General features: G+C 43.5%; 1 protein-coding gene across 1 annotated transcript in view; it reads right to left on the bottom strand.

Annotated features, from left to right (window-relative positions):
- Nucleotides 1–16,938, bottom strand: part of MTF2 (metal response element binding transcription factor 2) — a 421,361-nt gene extending 404,423 nt beyond the window's left edge. The window contains exons 1-2 of the mRNA XM_078646339.1: nt 16,800–16,938; nt 14,466–14,548 (exon numbers count right to left, since the gene is read on the bottom strand). The gene's annotated coding sequence lies outside the window, so the exon portion shown is untranslated. The remainder of the gene's footprint in view (nt 1–14,465; nt 14,549–16,799) is intronic.
- Between the last annotated feature and the right edge of the window lie 8,469 nt (nt 16,939–25,407).

Below are 25,407 nucleotides of genomic sequence, written 5' to 3'. Positions count from 1 at the left end.
GTAAGAGATGTTGAGGGTCCGGAGCTTCTCCGTGATCGGGCGGAAGACTCGCCGTCTGTGGAGTGTGGTGGGGGCCAGGTCCTGGAAGATCTGGATCTTGTGGCCTTCGTAGCGCAGGTCCGGGTTATCCCTAGCCGCCTTCAAGATGGCCTCCTTCTCGGTGAAGTAGTGGAGCCTGGTGACGATGTCGGGCAGGAGACCCGCTTTTCCCCCCGCTCCGAAGACACGGTGCGCGCGGTCCAGGCGCGGTGGGGGGGCGTCCTCTTCACCCCACACAGCTTGCAAGAGTAGGGCCACATAGGCCATGGTATTAGTCCCCTCTTCTCCGAGTGGCACACCCCGTATGCGTAGGTTGTTGCGGCGTCCCCTGTTTTCCAAATCTTCCTGCTTGATCTGGAGCTGGATATGTTGTTCCTCGAGGGTCGCCACTCTCTGCCAAATCTGTTCTAGGTCCTCCGTGCGGGAGTCGACCGTTCTTTCCAGGCCGTCGACGCGATCGCCAAGGTCAGTGACTTCTTTGCGCATTTCTTTGACGCAGGAGTGGACCTCCGTCCTGAGGGACCCAATTTCAGTCTTCAGATCGGCCATAAAGGAGGTCATGAAGGCCTGCGTCACCGGTGGGGAGTCGGGCGGCGGTGGGGGCTTCCCCCCTGGCGGTGCCGAGGGCCCACCGGTGGGTGATGGCGAGCCCGCCTTACCCCACATAGAGGCTACTGACGCCCCTCTGGTCGTCGTGGGTGTGGGGTCCGGTTTACTCCCCCTGCCGCGTGTCATGGTCCACGGGGGCCGCACTCAAATAGGGGAAGTCCAGGCCGTGGAGGGGCCGCCGGAGCTAGGGTGGGCAGCGCACCTGAGAAGATGAGGCAGCGCGGAGGCAGTGGAGGCGGCGGAGAGGTGAGGGCTGCAGAAGGGCCACAGCAGGCCGGGCCGGTGTTCGCAGACGGGGGGCCTCTCGCAGGTTCGTGGTGTGTCTCAGTACCCCGGCGCCGGCCAGACCAGGGCCTCCTCCCAGGGTCGTGCCCAGCCGGTCCCACCGCAGCCGGCAAGGAGTGTCCAGGAGGGTCCCTGCCTCCCAGCGGTGGGGAGTTCAGTGGCAAGGGGCAGCAGGCAGTAGAGATCCCTTAGGGCCCCGTGCGAGTACAGCAGGGTCACCCAGTCCGGGGTCCGCCAGGCGTGGTAGGGTCGAGTCTCGGCGGCAGGGTGGCCAGGGATCGGGTGCTGCAAGGCTGGGGCCCACCAAGGCCCAGGGGTCGCCAATGCACCGCGGTCAGCAGCGCGCCAGGCCGCAGTCCATGTGTCCAGGGCGGCTGGGGGCGTTCAGGCTGGGACCGTCGGTGTGTGGGGTCGGCCCGCCGTCAGAGGTGGGAAGTGGCGGGAAGAGCAAGCGTCGGGCCCCCCGGGAGATGGCAGGCGGGGGGGGGGGCAGCGCGCTGCAGCTCACCGTCTGGGCCCAGGACGGGCGATGAAGTTCCGACCAGGATTCGGGGGCCGCCGGCAATCCCACGGGTCAGGGCCTGGGTTTCCCGCCAAGGCCGGGGGCTCAGGTAGGAGCGGCGTCCGGGCCGCCGCTGCGCCTCCCGCTGGTGGCAGCCCGGCAGTCCGGCTCCAGCAGCTCCGGCGCGGCTCCGCCGGCGACAGACCGGGTCCGCTGCACCCGCACGGCCACAGGTGAGGCCAGGAGTGTTCCGGTGTCTCTTCTGGGCCGCAGTGTCGGTCTCCTCCCCAGGGGCTCGTCCCGACACCACAGCAGCAGCCTCAGGGCAAGATGGCGGTCTGCGACCGTTGGTGAAATCCCCGCCGGCTGGCGGTGTGGCCGCAGGAGCTTTCGCGGCCGCGCCTCTCCGTCAAAGAGGGGCACCAGCAGGGACCGTGATGTGTGGGGGTCCCCCGGAGTGATCACCCCCCGAAGACTACGCTGAAACAGGCGAATTAAAGCAGCGGGGCGACGGAGCTCAAGTGAGACACGTCTGCTCACATCGCCGCCGTAGCCACGCCCCCCTGCATCTTTTCTTTTTCAAAAGGGGCGCCTCCGTTTAGAAGCTCTTGGTAGTGCGTTTTATAAAACCATTTCCTTGTTCGGGGCATTGAAAGGTCCCCAGTAATGCGAACAGCTCACTTATGATCATTCAAATGAGCCGGTTCATCAAAAAGCAGAGAGGGGCACGAACGTACAATATTTGTGATAGTTCTACCACAGTGGTGCATTTGACGCCTCAGTCTGTGTTTGGCCACCTGTTATGTGCTTTAACGTGCAAAACATACTTGTGGATACACTGCATGCTAGGTGTGAATGTAAGATCGAGGGCTTCCTTCCCAAACCAAACAACAAGACCTGTGAATTCTGTTAAAAAAAGGAAACAAAATAAATGGTGAAATGAACGGAGTGATGAAGCCCTGCCTAAACGGTTTATGTACTGCCTCGAGTATTTTTTTGTAGACGGTGTCACTGAGGCCTTGCAGTTTCAATTTAATGACCTGTTTAATTTACCCAGGATGTGAATGAGTGGACATTACTTAAATTTCAGTCTTGTGCTTCTTCATACAGACTGTTATGCTACATGGTCGGGGAGGGAAGTTTACAAGGCAGGAAGTGAGGGCGACATGGGGCCATCTCAAGGTGAAGCGCTCAAGTCCTGTGAGTGCGATACATGCAGCAGCCATGGCAGATCACATTGTGCACCCACTGACCTGAAAGTTGCCCAGAGTGAGACCGTGACAAGCGCTGCTCGCTTCTCCGGTGTCGGTCACAATACAAACTGCTAAACTCTCGGAGCAACTGTGGAACTGGTGGAAATACGAGGCATGGAAAAATGAACATGCCGGAGTAACGTGTATAATACAGAGTTGTAACACAGATTGAAGAGGTACTCACGGGCGCTGACAATGAAGTGAAAAACACAGTGTTTGCACTAAATATCTGGGGAACTCCCTCTAGGCTCTAGTACATGGAAATTGTAAAGTGAGGAACAGATCTGTTTAGATCTCCCGAGGTAGTGGCGGCAGTTGCTGGAAAAAGCTTTGGTATAGCTAGGAGGCGGCGTTGTAACAAGAGAGGACGGGACGAACGATGCAGTAAAATACGGGCAGGAAAGAAATGAATAATTCCGTGCGTTGTTAAAAGAAATAGAAAATGGGGTGGCGCACAAACAACAGTTTAGTCATTGCCTGGTCAACAAAACAAGCAGTGGGGGAAGAGGCGGCAGCCGAGAAAAGGAGCAAGTGTCAGCTGACCTAGTACCTTTGTGTACTTCCTTCGGACCCTAAAGACATGCATGCAGGCAGACTTTGGCACTAGGATGGGACACACGCATACATATGTGTGTGTTCATAGAGGAATAATTAAATAATAGAACAAGAGTAAAGTACGTGAAATGTAAGCAGAAACAACATGGTTACCTTAATACACTCTAACTGGGCCAGCAGTGCAAAAATCAGACGCGATACATCTAAAGATAAAACATGACATGGTGATATGCAGAACCAAACAAAAGCGTGCGGCTGCCATATTCATACAAGAACGGGGTAGCGGGTGGGGTGCTAATGAGCCCAGCATTGCAGCATGTACGGAGCTCTCCGGAGTTGCGAGGACTGCTGTTAAATAGAAGATTAGGCATATGAAATATAGGCAGGAACAGCATGGTTACCGTAATGCACTTAAACCCGCCCACAGTCCAAGAATCCAAAGCTGATACATGTAAAGACAAGCATGTAAAGACAAGCGTGACGGTCACTAATTTTCACTTAAGAATGTCCGCTGCTTCTGGCCTTTCGTCAGTCTTGCGAAATCAAAAGTACACTGGGAGGGGGGAGGAGAAACGAGAGACACGGCCTGGCGGCCGTGAAAGTGAAAGTACGGCCGGCCGTGAATATTTAGGTGAGCCTTTGATTCAGCAAGGGGCGGAGCGGATACATTTGAAGAGCTGCTGTAGGCACCAAGCTGGGGAACAGATGGCTGGCTTTGATGTGCACGCGCTTTTTATGTCAATGCGCTTGCGCATTGAGCTTGCTTTTCACAGGCACTGCATGGAATCGCCCGATGGATAAGCTCTGGATAAGCCCCTATATTCTCCCAAGCGCATGGACAGGCGAGACCTAAAAAGAAACACACACAATATAGAGGACTCTCCAAGATTCAGCATTTCAAATGTCTAGAGGTATAGTGCCTGAAAATATCAAATTTCTATCCTGTAGTACGATTTCAGGCTATAAGAACCAGGCAGCAGAAACCCTTTATTTATTTAAGTAGTAAAGTTTGCAACTCTGCATTAAAACGAACCATCACACTGTCTTTTTACAGATCCGAGGAAAGAGCAAGTTATTCGATCATGAGCTTATGCTGATTATTTACACTCCCGTTAGGGTCAGTTTGGTTCTGGCAGCAAAAAACGTGCAAACAGAACTGTGGTTTGCACAGGAGTGGATCAATTCCGGAAATACAAACTGTACAAGTCAAGGGTGCAAAACAGTCTCTGAAATGTATTCCGGATGTTCTCCTTTTTTCAAAGTAGCCCAAAGACTGGCTGTGTGGAGACTAAAACTTGTTATTGTGGTATGAGTGCCTGCTTAATCAACGTTCTAATGAGAAGGAAACAGCAGGACTATTTTTATAGCAAGTCATAAAAGCAATCCTTAAAGGATGCAGTCTATCAAATTGAATCCCACACTGTCTAATCAAATACTGCCTTCAGACTTCATCCAATTGCTCCATGAAATGTTTGAACCCTTTTGGAATCTCTTGTAGACATTCAAATTCACCAGAACCCAACCACAAAAATATCCTGTATATTCTGACTCCCATTTTAATTCTATGCATTTTGAATACTAACAAATGGCACGTAGATAACCTCCACCAACTAACAAGCATTGGCATAGCCAATAGGTCTCGCCTTTAGGACCTTATAAGTGTTTAGCCATGCAACGGTTGATGTTGTTGTACTCAGGATATTGTGCAGCATAACTAAATACTTATAAGGTCCCAAAGGCGAGACCTATTGGTTATGTCAATGCTACACGTCCTGATGTATGCATGATAAATACGAGGCACTGTGATATTACACCATCCCCGATTTCACTGGGAATGGTGGAGAGGGTATAAATGTTTGTCTACCTGTAACACTCGCCATACGTGGTTATGTTTAGTAAAAAAAAAAAATTATTAAAGACGTTTGTTAGAACAAAAGCTCTAGCGTGATTAGAGCAAATAAGTGCGAAGAAAACCATGGTTATCATGCAGGCTGTAGAGACAGTGGTGCTGCCTTTGCACAGTAACATTCCAGTGGCAAACGGCATTTGTGAGGCGTGCACAAATGTGACACATTTCAAGAGGCATCTGCGCCCGTGTGCTCAATGTCATGCAGGCTGTTCCCCAGTACCTGAAATGATGTACAGTGTTCTTAACTACAGTGGGGCTAGGAATTCTGGCCACTACAGTGTGGTTTGTGTGTGACTGCAAAATACAAGCTCTTCCCATTGCTGTGGGGAGGGGGAAGGAGAAATGCGAGTCACGGCCGCCAGGCCGTGAAGTATGAAGCAGTGGGCGGGGAAGCAGATCCCTTTGAAGCTCTCAGAGGCAGGAGCAAATGGTAAGGGGAGGAGAAATGCTGCTGGTGGCAATCCTCTACAAAAGCACGAAACACTGAGGGAATATGTAGGTGGAAGGCCAGCAGAAGGGCCTAGGTAAAAAAAAAAAAAAAAAAAAACAATGAAATGTAAATAAATCCTCCAAAGCAAACATCTGAAGTGCACGGTTAATGCAAATGCCTCACAGGGCTTCAATTTGTTTAAAAGGAAGCAACATGATATTAACAATCACACAATCCAACTTAACCTGAATCTTCCTTAATGTTACCGAATTCGAATGTTTTTCCAGGGCTGCTCTCACGGGCAGTAAAAAAAACGTTGTGTCACCATAGCTACGAGTCCTTTACTGATGACTGGGGAGGGGGGGTGGGGGCGCAGTGGGAGGTGGACGAGCCTCAGTTCGCAGCCATTTGACTGCATAGATGGCGTCATGCATTACAGTGTTGAGTTTAGAAACCAGTCTGTTCGGTTGTCCTTAAATGAAGCATGTTGTAGCCGCTTCCATGTGCCATGACAGGCAGCTGCCGTCCGTCCTCAGATACTACATCACAGCACAGTAATATTATGCAAGCAGGTTGGTGTACGTGATTTCAGGACCACCTAACGTGCACCAATACAGCATTTCACTACTGACGTTGTTTTGTTCATAGCAATCCTCTACAAAAGCACGAAACACTGAGGGAATATGTAGGTGGAAGGCCAGCAGGAGGGCCCGGGGAAAGAAAGTCTAAGAGGTCGCCATGGGCAGCTGGAAGATGCAGTAGAGGCAGAGCTGTGCCTTGGAGGAGCTGCGCAAGGAAAGCAAAACCAGCGCTACCTTCCTGAAAGGGCACCTCCCTCGCTGATAAAAAGAAGTTTTCTGTGTAAAAATGTATTATATGCGTAACACCAGCAGTTTACCGAAAGACGACATATGGGCGCACTTTTAGATTAACAACACTGGTGCACAGTGAGCAATGGCGGCCGCAGCCCCCTCTCGCCGCACTTTAATTGAATTTTAAAAATGGACTGTGTGCCCGTGTTGTCAATCTAAAAAAGGGCATTTTTCGGAGGTGTGCCGGTAATTAAAGTAAGCACAATAAGCAAGAAGTGGGCAAAGAGGTGTCACCAGGGAGACGGGGAGAGGAAGGAAGAAGAGGGAACGTGGAGGGAAGGTGAATGGAGCTGGCTGGGGAGGGGGGAGGAGAAATCAGAGTAAGGCTGTGTGCGGGGAGAGAGAGGGGAGGTGCTGGAGCCAGGGAACAGATGGCTGTGAAAGTTTATGGCCCAAAAGCGCGTGCCTGTGGCCACGTGAACTCGAAGAAAACCGCACCGAAAAAGCCATAGTTTTGACCACTAGAATTCTCTCCATTTTCCATTCCTGCGGAATGGAAAAGGCGAGACCTAAAAAGCGTAGGCAGAGTTCAAGAAAGACATCGGTAAAAAAATAAATTACCCTCCAATCTAATTGCCTGCAGGGCACATCCCAGGGACTACAAATCAGCTTGTTCTAGAGCCAAGAATTACTTTAAATCGGCCATCGAGAATCTGCCGAACTAGACTACTAAAAACTGATCCATATATTTAAGGCAATGAAGTTTCCTCGCTAGTCAATGGGTATGCCAACCTCCTTATTAGCCATCTGTGACAATCTCCTATCATTCTTATCAACAAAATTGATACCATAGCGACCAGCATCATCAAAGCTACACAGAGTGTAGCCTTTACACTCTTATACCTGCCTGCACAGTCTCACTCTGCAAGTTGACACCAGTGTCTGAAATCAAGATTAGTTAAGGATTCAGACCACATTCCAGAAAGTTCTTCTACTTAGTCTATTTGCAATGCCAAAGTAACAAATATTGCATTGCTGTTCGAACAACAATCATCAGATTGGTCAATGTCTCTTTTCAGTAGCGTCATCCATCAGACCTTCTAATATACTAGAATAATCCCTATCGGAAAACTACCAGCAATTGGCCATATATTTACAGATTAACTCACACATGAAAGGGGAGAGGGTCTACACACTACTCTTCCACCCCGAACCCCCTAAAGCAAAACCTGTACACACAAAGAGGGGTGGAGAGGGAAAAGAAACTTGTACAAGAGCGTCTGAACAGTGACACACAAGTGTATTGTGAAAAACTGCCCTCACTCACACACAATGTTTGTGACATGCTTCATCATCGGGTCTGCTGCGACGCTCAGGCGTAGCCACGCACTGAGCGGAGCATAGGGAGGGGAAACATAAAATACAAAAACAAGATTCAATACAAACAATTAAACATGAAAACAGTGTTCACGATACAATATAACAAACCAGGACTGGGTACAGTGATAGAACAAAGATTGCAGTGGGGAATAGTGATGTTAAAACTGGCTCCTGGATACCTGGTGAAACTTTAATGATAGGTTCCAAGGTCAGGATTAAAAGTAACGGATGGTAGTGTTGAGGTAGGATAACACCCCTCCTTTACTGCTACTGTCAACATGTTTCGACCTATGCGTGCCCTCAAGTTGGTTGGTCACATCGGTCTTCCTCAGGACGTCTGACTGTCCCAGTCTCATATAGTACCCCCCTTACCTTACTCTGGTGCTACAAGGGTAATGATCGCCTTACCAATCAATTTGGGTCCAAGTGGAGGCAGTTCCACCAACACGGATGACAGATACTGTAAAGAAATTGATAGATAACACTCAAAGTTTAAAAGAAGATACCCAAATGTTACCTCTATTACAGTATTATAAGGTATCTTGTTTCCTTATATTACAAAGCTGCCCCTTCATATCAGGCGTAATTATTGGTCACTATTTCAAGGTCAATTAACCAGACTGTAGACCAGTGTATGCCAGAAAAAGGATTTCAAAAGAAGTCAAAAAAGACGAGTATCCCACAGTTCAATCAAGATACCAAGCTTAACTTGTCAAGGATATTTGTGGTCTTCAACAGATAAATTCATAACCTTTTATGCCTGGTTTGTTACCACATAAACGTTGGATCCCCAGCCACTCCAACATTAGAACTCACCGAGTTTACTGAGAATATAAACCAGACTTCGCGTCTGGGGGGTGAGGTTCCAGGGAACACAACCTGCATACAAAATGGATGTCAGTACACACATACGAGAGAATTAAACACATGGATCAATACCCGTGTCCATCTCGTTAAGCGGCATAAATCACGGACCCCAAGAGAAACTCGAGGGGCGCAGATCGTCATCAATGGGAGGTATGCGTGCCCGTTATGACTCCCCACAGGAATTGAAAAACATGTCTCCAGCCCATCACAAAACGTGGAGCCCAAGCGTATGCATATGTAAAGTGCATTCCAGATCACTATCAATCAAACAAACTGTACGTCTGACCCACGGTAACTGCTCAAACAAAGGGAGAGGTTACTCAAACAGGGGGAAGAATTCACCGGGACACACAACTGCTTCACTTACTGCTCCGATGGAAGACCCCAACACCATTTGTGCCCCTCTCAACAACGCCACGGCGATAGTGGCGACATGTAGAACACGCCTATATTCCTGTTGCAGGAAGTGTCTTAGGCGTCGCATGTGCCAGGACGTAATCCCACGCATGCGCAATAGCACGATGCTAACACGGGGGGCTGGGTAATGTAGTCTTTGCCCAGCCGGCTGTCAACAGCTGCAAAACAAAGGACTCGTAACACCCAATCCGTCCCGGCCTCCATGTTAAAAGAAAGCCTATGTCGGCGGGGTGATCTGCGTAACTGTGCTACTACTGTCAGGTAGTTTAATTACTCGTACTCTTAAAAGGGATCTAAAATAAATATGCAACTGTGCCTGATATATACAGTGAGCTAATAGTCATGAGAAAAGTATGCAAAAACGGTCTTCAATCAGTATTATAATCCTACCAGTAAGGCAATGATGTCATAATGCACTCGTCAATTGAACAAGTGTTGAGCATACGTTATTGAATTGGAAGGCACATGTCTCTTTATACACAGAGATACACCTGGTAGCTGATACATCTAACTCAAGTATGCATACTGTGGTGAGAGCGCATCAAAGTGTATCCCATTACATATGAAGAGGTCATGAGGTTGCCAGACATCTTATTATTGACAAGATAATCAAAATATGGGGGCAAGATCACTACAAATAACCCTCAGTGGTTTAGGATACTGATATTACTCTCATACATACTATTTATCTGCTCAGGGAGTACCAAAGTATCTCATCATTGAGCCCATAAACATGGCTCTTGAGACGGTACACCCATTTCTGTTCACGTAAAAATAGTGCTCTATTTACATCTGAAGTCTGGAAATGGGGTTTCTCAATGACCGTCCAACTCAGGTCATCCTGTGAATGTCCCGCATCACTGAAATGTGTTGTTAATCGCGTATTAGATCTGCCACATCTAATCGTGCTGCGATGTACAGTGATGCGGGTTTTCACTTTCCTATTAGTCATTCCCACGTACTGTTTTGAACAGGGACAAGTAATTAGATATATCACTCCCTGTGAGTTACAATTTGTGTGTACACTCTGTTCCCAGGGTGTAGGTAGGCCAATGTCAATACTCTTCGTGTTGGTAGTGAGGTGACACACACTACATGCTCCACACTTAAAATGACCCACAACAGGAGGGAGCCCTGTGGTGGTAGTTCTCATGCCCTCCCTAGGTGGTGCCCTGGGTTTTGTGTGGATGAGAAAGTTCTTTAGATTCTGACTCCGCCTGAAGGAAAACAAGGGTTTTTCCATCTTAAGGCTACCGAGTTAAGAATCTTTCGATTTTTCAATATCGTCTGTCTTATCTGTTGAGAGGAGGTGCTAAAGGTAGATACGAAAACCGGTTTCTTGATTGCTGTTCTTGTTGTTTTTGTGAGCAATGCTTCCCGGTTCGCATTAGAAGCCCTTTTCTTTGCCCTATTGATTATCCTGGTAGGATAGCCCCTGTCTGTGAGTTTCTGTGTCAAAAGGGCAACCTCCTTCGTGAAGTCATTCCTTGGTGAACAGTTTCTTCGTAACCGGAAAAACTGTCCAACCGGCAGATTTTCACGTAAGGAGCGAGGATGGAAGCTATTGAATGCTAACAAGGCATTCTTGTCTGTCGGTTTATGATGCACCCTCGTGTGGCAAGTTTCTTTTCCCACTCCACCCCTCTTTGTGTATACATATACATATATTTACAAATACAGATCCATCTATGGTTAACCTTTGTAGCAAGGGTGCTTAAACAGTCACATATCAATTTCATAATACCTAGCCTTCTGACCCATTTCTATTCAGGTTTCAGATCTCACCACTGCAAGGAGACCATTTTCCAACCACCTGGAAAGAATTTCTCAATTCCTCTGACATCGGCATCCATCCCTTTCCAGCGATATTACTGGACCTCCCAATTGTCTTAGACACCATTGACAATCAGGTTCTAAACAACAATTTGCCCAATTCTCTCTGTATCAAAGGACATGCACTAACATGGCTTATCATTCTTACAAAATTGCTCTCATTAAGTCCATCAGAGCCGATTTATCATGGGAACAACTAACATCAAATGTGGTGTTCACCAGGGCTATTGCTGGTCACCATGCTATCCAATTTTAAATGCCTCTTCAGGGCTAACATACATAGACTCCTCCAGAATAGGCCGCCACATTAAATGTGGACGATACACATTAACCTCAAGTTTCATGATAAACCTAGAAAGCCCCAAAAGTTTGTTTCATTGCTGATCACAGGTTAACATCTCCTGCTTGTTCCTCGCCTGTGTTGCTAAAGGATCTTGGGCTAAAAGGTAGTAGAGGGGAGAGGGGGGGGGGAGAATAAGAGTGACGTGGGTAACTTGGAATGGATTGCTCTATTATGACTTTATTGGAGGAGGTAAGTGGTGACTTTCATTAGGTGTGGCTTGCAAAGGTTTAAACTGCATTGGGGATGTTCAGATACTATTGTCTGCTGCAACCAAGGGGGGAGGTCTGGTTTAATGATACTGGGGTGTAGGTAGTGGTGAGGTTTGTCGATAAGCTTTGTATTTCGCAACCTGGCTTGGAAAAGGGGTGTTGGGAGCTGGGGTAGGTGAGTTTTTTTATGTTAGCATCGTGTTTTGGAGTGAGTTTCTTGAGTCAGAATTATGATATATAATTTTTAAAATTTTGTTTTATTTAACGCACCCCCCTCTTTCCTGGCCAGAGTGTGTGATAGCCCAGACTCTAGCACAGCTCAAGAGGGTGGAGGTTGCCACCACTAAGGTTTTTTCATCTGTGTGTGCAGTGTTGGTCTGGGGGTAGAATGATAGTGAGAGTATGGTGTACGATTGTGGATTTTCTGAATGAGGTATGAGTGTAGGGGAGTGTAGCCGTTAGTTTTTGTGTTTACTTATTTTGTATAATACTGACTTAAAAAGTAAATAAGAAAATGTATTGTGTCTATTGCATGAAATGAAATGTTTTGTCTTAAATCAACTGTGAATTTTGAAAATGTGTTTTTTGATAATATTTATGTATAAAATGACAGTTAAAAAAAATTCTCAAACATTTTTTCTAAATAATAAAATGAAAAAATAAGTACAGAAGTTCATGTGTGGAGAACAGTTCTATATTGGCCCTAGGTTTTGGTCTTTATTAAGCTAGTGGGAAAGTAATAGAGGTCAAGTGGGAGCTTGCTTTTGCAACAATTTATACGCATCCCCTCTTTCACCACCCTTTTATGTGGGAACCCTTTGTGAGTGTGTTGAGGCGGAGTCTTTGTGATGTGCAAGTGTGGAGGGACAGCTCCACCCCCACATCTAGTCAGATATGGCCAACTCTGCCTGCACCTAGTCCCTCTTTGTCCCACTGTCAGGTAATGACACACAAAGACTAACTGCCAGCTACACCTAGTCATATGACCAAGGAGACAGGAAAATGATAACTTTATAAAAGCAGCATTTTCAGAATTGTGACTTAAAATCCAACTTTAATATTAATTGTTAAGAGTCCAAATGTGACCTTCCTAACTGCCCCAATGTAAAGTTATCACTTATTAAATGTAATAAGGTAAGCCATTGTTATCCTAAGGGAAAGGTAGGTCTTGCAGTAGTGTACAACAAGTTGAAGGGTTTTTCACTACCACGACATGCAAAACGTACAAAGTACATGTCCTGTTTTTTAAATGCATAGCATACTGTCCTCTCAGCAGTGTAGGGCCTACCCTAGGGGTGACTTACATGTATTAAAAACAAAGGTTTAGGTCTGGCAAAAGGTTACATGCTGATGGAGGGTGTTACCCAGAAACCGGTCTCAGGATGCTTGTTTCCGCTTCAGGGAAGACCTTGCTTGGTAGTTTGAGCTGGACTGTTCCCATGAGGCACAGGGTCAAGACTGATTTGCATATAGCTGGGTCTGAACTGAGGTGGCGAAGTGAGCTAAAGAATGAATGAATGAATGAATGAAATGTTATTTGTCTACGCGCAGCTATGCCCAATGGGCGTCAAGGCGCCTAACTCAAAAACTAGCTGACGGCAACCAGAACCAGGAGCTCACTGGTAGGCTTTAATGAAGCACCAAGTTTTCAATGCTTTCCTGAAGAGATCCAGTGAAGGCTGTAACTTTATCTCCAGGGGGAGAGCATTCCATAGTTGGGGTGCAAGAATGGAGAAGGCTTTGCTCCCCCATCTCGCCATCCTGGCGCGTGGGACTACCAGTTGGTTAAGCTCGAGAGAGCGGAGACATCTATTTGGGACATACCTGGATAGCAAGAATGATGATGGATTCAACCCAGATCTGTGACTGGGGGTGAGTGTCTGAAAAGTTTCAGCGCTCCGTCCATCATCTCCTTGTGTTAGCTTTGTTTGCCCCAAGTTGGCAGGGAATGCCCAGACGTGGGTCCCTTGCTCACTTTGCCACTGGATTCAAGCTAGCCTGGCTGATGAAGAGTGTTACCCAGAAAAAGGTCCCAGGATGCTTGTTTCCGGTTCAGGGAAGACCTTGCTTGGCAGTTCGGGCAGGACTGTTCCCATGAGGCACAGGGTCAAGACTGATTTGCATATATCTGGGTCTGAACTGAGGTGGCAAAGTGAGCTAAAGAATGATGATGGATTCAACCCATATCTGTGTCTAGGGGTGAGTGTCTGAAAAGTTTCAGCGCTCCGTCCATCGTCTCCTTGTGTTCGCTTAAAAGGTTTATTTTGCCAGGTCAAAAGGGAAATTTAAAAACTGCGCACACAGGCTGCAATGGAAGAAGGCCTGGGACATGTTAGAAAGGCTACTTAGGTGTGTGGCACAATAAGTGCTGCAGGCCCGCTAGTAGCATTTAATTTACAGGCACTGGGTACAGGCAGTACCAGTTACATAGGGACTTGCAAGTAAATTAAATTTGCCAATTGCGTGTTAGTCAGTGTTAGCCACTTTTAGGGAGAGAGCGCAAGCATTTTAGCACTGGTTAGCAGAGGTAAGGTGTGCAGAGACCTTGGGCCAGCTAAAACGAAGTAAGCAAAAACAGGAGGATTGAAGCAACAAAGACGGGGAAACAACACCAAAGAGTTCAGGTCCAACAAACTGGAAGTAAGAAAATGATTTCAGTGTCAAAAGCAGTAGCCCATCAAAATGAAAAAACAAATACCTGTGATCTGCATCTGTATGTATACATTATTTTCATGTTAATACTTTAAAAAAACTCATTTCTGTCCTTCCAATCCCTCCTCCCTCTCATCCCAAACCTTTCTGACTACTATGAACTCCCAAAGAGCCTTCTCAAACGTTCATCACTCCTTTTTAGCCATAAAAGCCAACAAGCACACACAACTACTTGCACAAAAATTACTACTTCAGCTTTTTCAAATCCATTCCTATCATTCTATCCCTACTCCAAACTCTACTAAACACACATGAAATCAAGGAGCACAAACCTAACAACTAACATATAAGATAAAAAAAATTTACTCACCTACTAACTACTAATCTTGGGTTCCAGTGTAATGTGCTACTCGCCAAAAAAGCTCTTCAATGCCTCGTCAGGTGTGGTAAGCACTATATAAATACATTTACAATTTACAGTTATGCAGCAGCAGTCATTGAAAGTTGTTCACATATTAAATATTTCTCAGTCGTCACATAGCCAATTCTGACACTCATCACAATAACACCACTTTACTTAGTGCTCTGGTCTTCTGACAATCTGCACACGTATGCTCACCTCCTCAAATACTGTTTCTTCTTTCATTATACATGTCCAATTTATCACTCCATAAACCTTCCCATCTTAATCTCTGAGCACTCATGCTTCCCTTTTTCCCCTGCCTTAATACCCTCCTTCCTTGATCCATGCAACCCAGCCTCCTTGGATAGTAATTGCATTTATATATGGCTAACTACCCCTGATGACAAACAGAAGCGCATTACGGTGGGCAGCACCCAACTCTGAAGCCTTAGGTTAGAAGTATTTTTTTAGTTATTGCGATTAGTCTTGTGCTTTTAAGGAAACCATTCCAAGCATGTACTACAGTTTATATGTGGTACATTACAATAATGGGCGATACATGTGAGGTTTAGAGGTAGGGGGCTTTGTGCATTTATTCAATAGTTGACCACAGTAATAGATGAGTTACAGGAGGTTAGGGATTGTTACATTACAGGGGTATTATCTGAAAAGGAGAAGTTGTGATCTTTGAAATGAGGTGAGGGCAATTTGCAGAAATACAATAATATGGATAAAGCAAACACACGTGATATAGAGTAGGCTGTGTTCAGAGAGTAGGCATGCAGATGACGTAAAGGAAGGCGAGAGGCACTTGAAAGAAAAAGCAGGCAACAATTGAACGTTTTAAGTCAAGATCTGTTTTTTTATGAAGATCTTTAGGAATACTGTGGAGTCTTTTTGAGTTTGCATGCAAAACTGTAAAAAAACAGCTGTATTTGCATGCAAGATAGTGCTATATTAGGTACTTTTGATAGGCATTAGAATAAGGCGAACATCTGTCTGCTGCTAGGCCACTGCAAGGCTACTGCCCCAGCACAGGCAACGGATGCCATCAGTGGTTGAAAGTGTGAAGTTATGGCAGACCACATATATAGGATAATATTGAGAGCTTAAGGCTGTGCTCAAAAGAAGCTGTAACCTCTTGATCATATCAGTATACTAAATACAGGGTAAACAAATGTAACTCTGAAACGAGATTCTGAACATACTGGAATTAATGTTATATCTCAAAATCTGGGTCAAAATGTTAATTAGAAAAAAAAGTGGGGTGAATTATGGAAGCTCCTGCTTTGGCATGACACAGGATGGAGAAAGGACAGCATCACCATTGAGTGGAAGTGTATTGACTGCATTCCTGTAGCTTGAAGTTGAGTCGATACTCTAAAATGAGGAAAGATGGGTGACGGGGGGACTCCTCTTAGAAATGTGAGGACCTTGTTAAGAAAGGGCTACTGATTACTTGTTTCCCAAGAGCACTGCATTGTTAGTATATGGTAAGTGTGAGGGGAGGGACTATAGTTTCCTGCATTGTTAGTATATGGTAAGTGTGAGGGGAGGGACTACAGTTTCCTTATGTAAGGTGCGGAAGTTTCTAGACAGCTCATACTTCATGTCTCTATATTGTTGGTGCTCCAGACTGGAGAAAGTCCCAATGCTACCCGCTGAGAGAAGCATCACTCCACAACAAGGCTATGTCTGGGAATGAGCCTAATCACGGACATGAATTGCTGTCAATAAAGTGGCATCCCTTAGCATTCATTTGCTAACTGTGCCCAAAGAATTGTTTTTGACTTGTGACAAGTCCTGGAACACGGTTTATGACAATTACTATGTTTACCAAATGTAAAGCTGTCTTTAGTGATTCCCCATGCACTAAGATGTATATCTTGTGACCATATCGTCCCTGTTTTATCTACATATCCTTTCCTTGTCATTCAGATTGTCACATACCCCCATCACCACTCCACAGAGCAAGAAGACCTTGGAAGACAGGATCCTTCATTCCATTCATATAGCTCCTATGTAACCCTACCCGTCTAATACCCATATTCCTATACATCTCTCCCATCAGCCCCCCAAGCCATTGCATGCGCAACCTAGGCAAGCCCTTCCATTTGATTATTTATCCCCTTGTATCACTCTCTTCCCTATCACCTTCAGCCTTGATCTCCCTTGTTGCACTTCATATAATCTAGTTCCTCCTCTCCCGCCCGGGGACACTATCCTTCTCCACCCGGTTATTCATTCTGGTTTCAGCCAGTATTACCCTTTCCTTTAACCCAATTAAGTCCCTTCTCTTACCTCATCTAACTTCCTCGTGAGAACAAGGCACACGCGGTAACGGGGTCTCGGTTAAGGCCTCCAATACATACATCAGCCGCCCCGCGCTCCCAGACCAGTGTCCCCAGGACGGAAGTTTAAAACAAGCACAATGTATCTTGAAATACATAAAATAAGCGCAAGTCCCAACAAAACAAGACCGAAACAAGTTTCTTCCCACACAACGATATCAGTCGGATACATTACCGAAACACAAAGACATAGTTTAGTCTTAGCGAAATAAGAGTCAGGCGAATGTTATGTTATCATCATTTATCTAGCGCGTTACGCAGAAACACTATCGCCACGTTTTGGAAATGTTTACAAAACAAAAAAAACATTAAACTGCTCTTGCGGCAGACTGCCAGAAAAAGGTGCGGTAGCTCACAGAGTTAACGTACAAAAATGCGGGTGATCAGAACGCCAGTTCACAAATTCAAACTTGTCACATGTGACTAATATCCAAATTTAATGGCATTTACTTTAACATCATAGAAACGAAGAAAGGCGGAATTGTCCTTAAACTGAGCCATTGTACGAACTTGTGACAAGGCAATTGCTTGGATACGCATTCATTATTTAGATCTATTAATTTAGATGCCATAATTTTTAAATGTACTCATGCGACAGTATTAGCTTTAATTAACATTTCAAATACAACGATCATCGTCGGTCCTCAAAACAAACTCAAATTTATTTTTATGTTTCTTAAACCCACTCGATTTTTCGCCGGCCACCGTACTAGAAAGTCAGAGATTAGTCCTCTTTCTATGTTGATGATTCCAAGTAATCTACGATCGCAGCAGACGAGTTGGAGGCCTAGGGCCAGATGTAGGAAGTATTATACTGGTCACCCTTTGCGCCCGCTAACAGGCATTTTGCTACTACAGAAAGCAAAATGCCACTCGATAACTCATTATTAGGAAGGGGCGTGTTTAAGGTGTTCGTTCTTAATATGAATAGCACTGGTACCTATGAATGTTTTGTCACCGGGAATGCGGTCCCAAACATGGGCAGTTGGTGGTAACCCAATTTGCAAACGGGAATGTAGAGGCTATAAAAATTTTAAGACCAGGTAGTCACTGCCTAGTCTTAAAAGACGAAAAGGTAGCTTTTCATATTTATTTTTGAAATGCGTCCCGTTTTTTCTTTAAGGAAAACGAGCTGCAGTACAAAAAAATAAAAATCTACTTTATTTAAAAAGTAATCACAGATCTGCTCGTCTGCTGACCCCCAGCAGGCCATCATTCCTCTGATTGTAGCCATTCACAATGGGTCGCTAATTGCGACCTGCCTCGTGAATATTGATGAGGCAGGTCCATTTGCAACCCACTGCAAATCACTAACAGTATCAAATACACTGTTGTACATTGCAGTTTGCGATTTCCTAATAGCGAATCGTTAAAATGCGCTATTAAGAAATCGAATACACGCAATTTTGTACATCTGGCCCCTAGAGCACTAACAAATTGGCATTTGGACCCAGCAGTAATCTGTACCGACCACTTAAAAAAATCCATCATGTTCCCATGAGTCTGAATTTCTTGGTGAAGCTGGATCTTGACTGATTGCAGCGGATCAATCATCATTAGGAGGTTAGGGCTTGGTAGAGGAGGTGGTAATCGGGAGGTTGGCTCAGTGGATTGGCTGAGCCTAAGATCGTTCTTATCAATGGTTTGTAACTAAAAAGGTGTATGATTTTTTATGTTTCAAAATCACGAGTTAGGTTGATATCCACATCACATACTGGTAATGTTTATGTCCTCTACTTTGTCCCTTGTTGTCGTTATTACATTTGAGGTGACTGTGTGGGATCCTGAATAGTCAATACTTCACAGAACCCTAGGTCATAAGTGTGGTGTCTTGTGAGCTTCGCGGGCGCTTTGCGTCTCATGGTCTCCAATAGCACTGCCCCTCTCTCTTCCTGTTTACTTTTGCATCCTTCTATGGAGTAGTTACGAGTGACAATGCGTTGTTGCTCGTGCCTATTTCATATGTGGCACTGTGAGAGTTTCGCTCGTGGGGGGGAGGTTGGCGGTATATGTTTAAATGTGGGAGGGAATATATATACTGGGGAAAGGAACAGTTGCGACATTCTTTTGTTACCTCTTCACGTACCTGCATGCTGTTGATCAAATAAACTTTATCGAAAATTGCCTTCAAGAATAAATATTGTTGCAGCATTTTTCTTACCTGAATATTCCTACAAGCGGTCCTAAAAAAATAAGTGGGGGTGATGGAGCGGTAATTTCTTCTGGTAGTTTCTCAATATAAAACCCTCATGCTACCTCTAATTTACCGCTCAAAAGGTGTTGGGCCCTTCACACCATGTATTACCTTCAGGAGATTTTAAATAAACCTGAACAGTCAAAAAATGCAATTTATTATTCAAGCCAATAAAGAGAGTTGTTGAGTATTTTAAAGGGTTTTATTTTCTAGTCAAAAGTAAATTTTTCTCTGACCCTTTATTCATTAGTAAAATATCAATCAGGTTACAGAATTTGGAGAACAGGAAAAATAGCATTAATAAAGAGCACATTACAGTCTGCATATAAGCATAACATGTCGGGAAGAAAACGTGGCGCAAAATTTCAGTCTCAATTCTTAAAGAGTTTCTAAGAAAAATAGTCTTGCAAAGCTAATCAATAATTAAATTGTTGGCAAAAATCTCCCATTAAGAGAAATAAATGCATAAAACAAATAAATCTTTTTAGACCTAATTAATTAGTCTAAACATAAACATAAAGTTATCATCTAAATCTAAAGAGCCTTTCTATCTGTTGCTGTCTGTGCATCTCTGTGTCTAAAGTGCAAAAAGGAGCAGACAGCCCGCCCTTCACAGGCCTGAAAGGAATGTGGCCTGCAGTGCCAAAATATGACGTGGAAGCAAGAAACCTCCCCCTGAATCTCCTCGGACGCACCTCCCCTTCAGCAATCTCCCGGGACGTTTCGCGTACCTAACCCATAGAAGCCAGCTGAGCTGAGAAAAGCCAGCCCCCATCCAGAGAGGACATTATTTTATACTCTAATTATTGGCAGACTACACAAAGATGTAGCATCTTTCAGGAAAACCTGTACGTGATTGGTCAGTCATGATGGCATGAGTTCTCAATACCCTGACTCATTCTAAAATCCTGACTTTACCAGTTTTAACAAAAGAAGCATACATGAATAACTACATTTATAAACATTTGCAACATTTACTAAGAAAAATGTTTCATTCTAATTCTCTTCCTTCCCTTCTCAGCGCAATCAGATGGATACTTTTAACTAACTGGTACATTGGCACAGTCACAAGAATCTACAGTTTAAGATGCCCTTCACTTCTTGTCATGAGGAAAGCTGCCACAGTCTGTGCATGCTCCCTTCTCATTAAATTGCAAGCCATAGCCTTGATGGATTCACAGGCAGCCATGTTTTGTGTAGGCCCCAAAAATAAAACAAACACACAGATAATATTAATTTCATGTAAATCAGCCCATTATGTTTCCCAACTCCATACTAATACCCCTTATAAATGTTTACCTAGCCAAGCTATTAGTTTCAAGAAGCTTTTCTATTATTTATGACAAGATGCAAAATACACGTGCAACATAGAATTTTCATGCATTTAGTGTAAAATTTAAAAGCACACACACAGTTAATACAGCGCACACAGCAACATGCATTAGTGTTTTAGATAGCTTTTCATGCAAAAAGCATTTAGTCCCCTGTGTAGTGTTTGGTGCATTATTAATTCACACACATTATAAAAAGAGGTGTTATTAACTGAAAAGGTTTATCAAAATATGCAACAAGTCAAAGTCTATTAAGACAGGAATAGTAAATTTAAATGCAGTCTGTCTGTAGCACAAAAATAAAACAATGCCTGACTGCAGATGAAATCTGCTCCATCAATCCACCCTTCTGATGATTCAAATCATAATAAAATGATTTATAATTCATCATACATATTTCATTTCACAAGTGACAATATCTTTTTTTTTTCTTTAAATTGCAAAAGCTGAGCATATAACAATGTTACTTCTATTTCTGAGGCAAACACAAGTTTGGTCTGTAATCAGATCATATATAGCCAAGCTCAAATGTTTTAGTGCAGAAATCTGTAAATAGCTTCTTGGAACAGTTAGTCTTCTTTAAAACAAGTAACTAAAACAATAAAAAAGAATTCAACAGGACAGTTTCAGCATTTCTTTGCTCATTGGCATCAGCTTGGCATCAGTATGGCTCATACTTTCCATGCAAATTGGACTACTTAGGTGCTGTGAAACTCTGACAGAGCACCATCAATCCTTTGCACTTTTTCAACCAAGGCCTATCACTCTTATTTTCACTTTGATCAGATTCAGATGTTTCACCACAGCATCTCTCAGACCAAAGCTGTTGCACCATCCATTATGCAGATCTTTTGTAGCAGCTGCAATCTGGTGAGAAACTGCACACTGTACATCAACCAGACCTACACAGCAATGGCTAGTGTTCTCATCAGTGTTTTCCACAAGTGCATTTGCATATGTCATTTCAAGCCACTTTGGTGATGTTGAAAAACAGTCTTTTGCAAAAGGTAACTCAGTGCTGCCATTGTGTTGCTTTATTATGCTTGACACTTCAGGCAGATAGCTACAATCCATTCCTTGTCCATTCTGTTGTTTTGCACTCATTATCTTTGAGACCACATTATGATCTGATTTCAGAGAAACTGGCAATCTATACCTGGGCATTGGTTTTTGCAATAACACATTTGTCACTTTGCAGTTGTTATTTTTTTCAAAAATAGTTCTGATACAACCCTGTTGTTCTGCTTCAAAAACATTTTCTTGAGCCTCTTTTAATTCAACTGTGAAGATTCCATTGAATGTGTGTGCTAACAGAACACAAATTTGTGCAACTGAATTAGCATTTCTCTCTCCCATGACAACAGTGACTCTCAATTGAGCAGATATACTGCATGTTATGGTAAGGGCAAACAATTTCGAATTTTGGGCTGGGGTAACTACTGAGAGCCATGAAGCTTTGACAACATAATGTATAAGGAGCACAGCATGTGCTGCTTTTAATGTGTCACCTTTCAAACATGAGTCATCTACAAAATGGACATTGTTGGGCTGACTCAGATGTTCATCCTTAAAGTCTGAATTTGGCTTTATGCATATTTTCATGATATTTAGACACTCATTTTCAGTTTCATCCTAATCCAATTCATTTGCTGACATTTCTGTGAAGTTAGGGTCAAAGGTCATTGGGCAATACATCACAGACCTTTGAACACAGTCATCTTTTTCAATAGGCAATGAGAGAGCGCAGCCCTCCCTCTCACTGCAAATTAGTGTATTTTCTTTCAAATAAACGTTCATTCCTAGTGCTGGGGCGCGACATTTTTTCTCTTTCAACTCTAGGAATGCTTTTGTGCAGTTGTTGTCCAATGGAAGCGGATCAGACACACCTGAGTGTGTAAGCCTCAGTAAAGGCTTAGCCACTAGGGAAAGGTTTAGTAACCACTCTCTACAGCAGCTAACCATTCCCAAAAATGTCCTGACTTCTTTCTGAATTTGAGGTGTATTCATCTTGAAAATGATTTCCACCCTCTCTGGTGACACCTTTCCATCTCCCTTTCCAAATTTGTGTCCCAGACATTCATCTTCTTTTTGACAGTACTCCTGACTATTCGCATGCAATGGCACTGTGACATGAGCTTGGCAAAAATCAATAAAAGTAAGCCATTCTTCAGCACATGGAATGTGACAAAATGTATTGGCTGGATTCGGTACCACAGGACAACATGGAAAAAATATGCTTTTAATCTCCTGCACTATTCTGTTCTTTTCATTTATTTTCTGTGAACCTATGATCAGAAAGTTACACAAACTTCTAATCAATTCCATCAAAAATCCTTTTATTGGTAAACTTCCTGCAACTGATGCTATTCCTGAATGCATGTCATCTGGTTCTAATTTTAATAAGTCATGCTCTGCACATTTTATTAATATGGCATCCTTCTCTGTGAACTGTCTTATTTCTGTGTTTATTATTTTTTCCAAAGCAGAAGGTAATTTTTCAACTGTCTTTTCTGAAAATAATGCTACAGCTGTCTCTTGTTGGGCCATTTTAAAATGTACATCCTCATCAGGAATCTGAAAATGAACATTATCTGTTGTACAGTAATCTGTGGTGCTTAGTTTGCAAAACAATTGTTTTTCTGCCAGGCCTGAGTCACAGACAACAGTTTTGCAATTTTCCTCAAATGGGCCTAATTTTGGTGCACATTCTTCTAAAACTGGGTTTGTAATTTCTTTGTTTAAAACTCCTGCAACTAAATTTGGACTTTCCACTGCCTTCAAAATGGACTTGGTAAATTCAGAATTGTGAGGGTTAAAACTCTCATTTTCAAACACAGCAACCTGTTGGACTGGGTTCTGATTTTGCCTCTGGAAATAATTCGCATTTGCTCTGGACAACTTATTTAAATTTATTTGAGCATTTTCCATATTTTGTGGGACCATCTGTGCTTGAAAAATTCCTGCCATTGGTACCTGTTTCTGAACTGACATTTGCATTTGCTTAACTGGCATATTTTGCATCTGCATTTCTCCATGTTTTTGTGCATCATGTTTAAAGTTATTTTTCTTCTTCCAATGCTCAAATCTGTTATAAAGACGGCAAAAGGACACATTTTCCAACAGTACAACATCCATACCTGAATTTGCACAAACCAAAACACCTTTAATTCCGTCCTGTGTTCTTTTAATCTGTACCCAATCAACATCCTTTGCTGGCACTCTGCCCTTTAGGAAATAAATCACTGCTATATTTTCCTCCATAACAACAAAAAATGATGGTGCATTCATGCAAACCCTTTTCACTGTCTCCTCACCTGGCCCCTGAACAACAACTTTAGATTCAAACCATAATTTAGTCTGCATGGCAATGTAAAAGAACATTTCTAAATTAATGCACAACTCTTTTAAAATGTCATCAAATCCATCAACTTGTGGGTACCACAGCATAAGTTTGTCTCTCAATTGTGGGAATGTGTTCAGAAATGCTGCAAGTTCATTTTTATTCTGTGGCATATGCACATACATTTCTCCCACCTTTTCTCTCAATGAGTAAGCAAAAGCTTCTCCCTCATTCTGTTTATTATTTTTCTCAACTAAATCTGGTGGCTTCTTTTCCTTATCCAGTTTCCTTGCTAGGTTTGGTGGTTTCTTTTTCTTCTCATGTTTTCTTGCCCACTTGTCTCCTAATTTCTCCAACCCATTGCATTTGAAAATATATTTTATTTCTGCAATGTGCAAATGCATTCCTGAAGAACACATTTTCTCATTTGCTTCATCATCCATGTGTACCCTGAAACCTTTCTGAAATAGAATACTTCCTGAAACATCAGTTTCATATTTTTGAGCCAAATCTGTCAGTCCATTATGTGTAGTTAATGCACATGCAGCTGTTTCCTTACTCAGGGAAATTAATTATTTTTCCTGACACTGGTTCACATTTTCATTATTTAAACAGCAGGGACTGTTAATTTCTTCATGTTCACATGTTCCATTTAAAACACTAAGCTGTCTCTCTTTTTCAGGGCCTGCGTTAATATGTTCTCCCATGTTTTCTATCTTTGTAATCACTGCTGCTTCCTCAAAGCAGGTTTGAGAAATCCCATTTTCAATTACATTTATTTTATCCTGGGCTGCAGAAGTTGTAAATACCATGTTTCCCTCACCTTTCAGTGCTTGGGGTAATTTCTGTTCAATAATCTGTGTATTCTGAGTTTGTGAAATAAACCCTTGCAAAATCACTGATTCTGCAGCTCCTTGAACCTTTTGAGTAGGGACCATATTAATTGGCACAGTCATAATTTTTCTAGGCATTATCTGTGCATCTGCAGTTTGTAATTCTTTGACTGAATCAGGCACATTTGAAGCAGTAACACCTGGAGGTATCACTGTCAGTACTGAATCAACAGGTAATGGGTCAATATAAAATGTCTGCACAGTTCTCTCAGTCTGTATTTCTCTCTGTTCAACAGAAGCAGTAGTCCCTGTAGTATTTACTGGTACACTATTTTCAGTATTTTTCATGGGAACCACATAAAGTGGTGGACACTCAGTTATCAATGCATCCATTATTTCATCCCCTGAATCATTATTTATTTGAATCTCTTTATCATCACTAATTCCCTTCTCCTGCATCTGGTGCTTTACCTTTTTATACTCACTTGCTTTCTCTCTTGCTGTCTTTTCCCACAGGCTGAAGGCCTCAAATTGTGCAGCTTTAGATTGTGTCTTTATTTCACATAACACTTCCCTTAATTTGTCAATAATTTGCAATTCAAAAGTACCATCTTTTGGAAACCTCAAAGCACCTTCTTTTTCAGTAATCTTGCACCATTGGTGAACCCACATACATGTATTTTGTCCCAAATTGGTAGACATAAAATGCACAGGTGTTCCTTCAGGAGCATCACCAATAAAAAACACATTTTTCACTTTACCTCCTAACAGCTTCTTTAAACCTTCAAACATTTTCATTTTTGCAATAGTTCAATGCAATTTCTTTTCTCCAAAGCTGTCAGTCTCAATTTTAGTCAGTT

The sequence above is a fragment of the Lissotriton helveticus genome, chromosome 1_1 (genome assembly GCF_964261635.1).
Source record: "Lissotriton helveticus chromosome 1_1, aLisHel1.1, whole genome shotgun sequence".
NCBI lineage: Eukaryota > Metazoa > Chordata > Amphibia > Caudata > Salamandridae > Lissotriton > Lissotriton helveticus.
Note: the sequence above shows the minus strand (reverse complement) of the source record. Positions and strands in the feature narration are given on the sequence as shown.